The sequence below is a fragment of the Apium graveolens genome, chromosome 9 (assembly GCF_009905375.1).
Source record: "Apium graveolens cultivar Ventura chromosome 9, ASM990537v1, whole genome shotgun sequence".
In the NCBI taxonomy this organism is placed as follows: domain Eukaryota; kingdom Viridiplantae; phylum Streptophyta; class Magnoliopsida; order Apiales; family Apiaceae; genus Apium; species Apium graveolens.
In genome coordinates, this window is record NC_133655.1 from 177,729,015 (window position 1) to 177,732,281 (window position 3,267).

At 39.3% G+C, this 3,267-nt stretch overlaps 1 non-coding gene across 1 annotated transcript; it reads right to left on the reverse strand.

The window, feature by feature from the left end:
• Nucleotides 1-459: 459 nt before the first annotated feature.
• LOC141688229 (small nucleolar RNA R71) lies at nucleotides 460-566 on the reverse strand. The gene has a single exon (XR_012561686.1). It is a non-coding gene; the product is annotated as a small nucleolar RNA R71 (small nucleolar RNA).
• Between the last annotated feature and the right edge of the window lie 2,701 nt (nucleotides 567-3,267).

Consider the following 3,267-nt stretch of genomic DNA (forward strand, 5'->3'; position numbering starts at 1 on the left):
GATATTCTGGAGAAGATAGATTTTGAAGATTCGGATAAAGAGAGTGAGCAGAAAGAACCGGTAATCATGGGTGATCGTATAATTCCAGCAGATCTAGCTCTTATGGACTTTTCTTGGCCTAAAATTGATGACATTCAGTCAAGCATCCTTCATCCGGCTATTCAGGCTAATACTTTTGAAATCAAGTCGGGCACTATTCAGATGGTGCAGAATTTTGTTTCTTTCGGAGGTGCTGTGACTGAAGATCCCAACATTCATATCAGGATTTTTTTCGAGATCTGTAGTACTTTCAAATATAATGGTGTTACTGATGAGGCTATCAAGCTGAGGCTTTTCCCATTCTCTCTGAGGGATAAATCTAAGGACTGGTTACATTCTGAACCAGCTGGGTCCATCACTACTTGGAAAGATCTTACGCAAAAGTTTCTGGTGAAGTTTTATCCAATGGCCAAGACTGCAGCTATGAGGAGTGCTCTTACTCAGTTTGCGCAGCAACCAACAGAATCTATGTGCGAAGCTTGGGAGCGCTATAAGGAGATGTTGAGAAAGTGTCCACATCATGGTATGCCTGACTTGATGGTGATCACTGGGTTCTACAATAGTTTGGGGGCCCAATCTCGGCCCATGCTCGATGCAGCAGTTGGAGGCGCCATGTGGGCCAAAATCTATACTGAAGCCTATAATCTTATTGAAACTATGGCTGCAAACGAGCATCAAAACCCAACTCAAAGGATGATGCATGGGAAGGTAGCAGGTATTCTGGAAGTTGATGTAGCTACAACTATTGCAACGCAGCTCCAAGCGCTGTCTATGAAGGTCGATTCTTTAGCAAACTATGGAGTCAATCAGATAGCTATGGTCTGTGAGCTTTGTGCAGGCTCTCATGCTTCGGATCAGTGTTCTCTTATTAATGAACCTGTTAAGTATATGAACAATTATCAACAACCTCAGCAGCCCGTGCCAGCTACTTATCATCCTAATAACAGAAATTATCCCAATTTCAGCTGGAGCACTACTCAAAATACTGTTCAGCAACCATATTAGCAAAGTGTAAGTAAACAGTTTAATCCACCTGGATTCACGCAACCTCAGAAATATGCTCAAAGGCAATCATATCCTCAACAAAGAGGTTCTGCTCCACCTTCCAGTGCTGATTTCGAGGAGCTAAAGCTGTTGTGCAAAAGTCAGGCTGTTTCTATCAAGACCTTGGAGAATCAAATTGGTCAAATAGCCAATGTCGTGCTCAATCATCAACTTGGCACACTTCCCAGTGATACTGGAGTGCCAGGCATGAAGGAAGCTAAAGAGCAAGTCAAAGCTATTACCTTAAGGTCTGGAAAAGTTGCTGATGCTGAAAAAGCAAAAGATGGAGTATGTAATAACCCCAATTTTTGAGAAATTTTGAAACCCTTATGAATAGTATTTTTGCTGAACGAGAAAACTTTTCATGCCACGCTATGTAGGGGTTCTGTTATTGATCTTATGGGATATTATTAGTACTCTATGTGGTATATAAGTGTATGTAAAGATCGTCAGAATCCAATTCCGAACACTTTGATTTTTCCCGGAAATCCACAAGATACGGAGAGAATTGAGTATAAGGTAACAGGATAAAAAGGATTTAAATTAAAGGATTATAAGAGAGGATCATAGAAGGAATACAATATATTGAGAAAGGTTAAGGGAACCTAAGTAATAAGATCCCGGGTATGATCCCTCAAATGATAAACGAGAACGAAAGATAAGCAAACCGTAAAACAAATAAGTGACCAAGAGACAAGCTTGTACAAGAAGCCAGGGATTGTGACATCATCAAACCACAAGGTGTGGACAAGTGGGAGCATTATGACATGTGCAAGGTGACACAAGCATGACATGGGAAGGAAGGAGGTGTGGTGGCTTTTTAACCACACAAATTCAAGGGCAACAAGGTAATTAACTAAATCAAACACAAAAACAAGCCAACCAAGCCAAGCAAAATCATTTTCATCAAAATCAAAAAGAAACCAAGGCATGGTTCATCATGCTCTCGGCTTTTTACTATTGCAAATGGGCAAGAATTCAAAAACTCAAGATCCAAGCCTCCTAAATTGGTGAGTTAATTCCCTAATCATCTTCATGCTTAGTTAGGGCTATATCATGAGTTTAAGCCATTAATTCCTTCTCGATCTTCTTCATTTAATCAAAGAAGAAGACTATGAATAGTGTTCTCAAGTTTTTAACTTGAAGTTTTTCTTGTTTTCTTGAAGATCCAAGCATTCTTAAGACTTCTCAAAGCTTCTTAAGGCTTCCTAGCTCCTCCCACCACTTCAAGGAAGGTATACCATCTCCAAACCCTAGATTCCTATATATTATAAGATGATTTTGATTAGTAGGATGATATTGTAGCTTGTTGTTGTGATTAGAGTTTGGGATTTGAAATGGTAGTGAAATGGAATGGTAAATGTTGTGGTTTTGATTAAAAGAACTTAAGTATGATTAAAGTTAAGCTTAGCCATAAGTATGAATGATTAAATTGAATTGGTTTGGGTTGTTATGATGTGATGAGGATGGATGTTGGTTGTATGTTGGATTTGAGGTTGATTTGGAATGGGTTTGAATGGTTTAAAATATTGGAAATCGCGTAAACATAGCCGTCGTAACGTCCGATTTTCTTTGGACTGTTTTTGTGCATAGCATTAGGACCCGAGAACCTCCTGCTAGATTATGACCACTGCCATGTTTAGATAGCTCATGTTACGAGCTTCGTTTTGATATGTAGTTCGTTCGATTCCGATGCACGGTTTAGGAGAAACGACCGTTTCAAGTAACGGCGTTTCGTGAACGAAACTTTTCCCCTCGCCTTACTTTGAAACATAGGTTAAAGACCAATAAGGGTTAATTAATGTATGAAACATTTATGGTAAGTGTGTTAGGCAGTTGGTAAGACACTCGCGAAGGAATCGCTTTAAAACTCGTAAAGGTTAAATTATTAAAAATGGTGGAGCCGAGGGTACCCGAGTGACTTAAGCGAATCAGTGAGCGCAAAATAAGCGTTAGAGTCTAAGTTAGTTAAAGTATAGATTTACAAGTGATTTTGGTTTAATTCCAACTTACTTGTTGTTTATAGGTTACCAGACTCGTCCCGAGCCTTTTATCACCCCAAGTCGCTCAGGCAAGTTTTCTACCCGTTATACTGTTGTTGTGATGAATATGTGTATATGCATGATCTTGCGATAAATGCATATTGGTTATTAGCAAATTCTTGCGTATATTGTAGCATGTGAT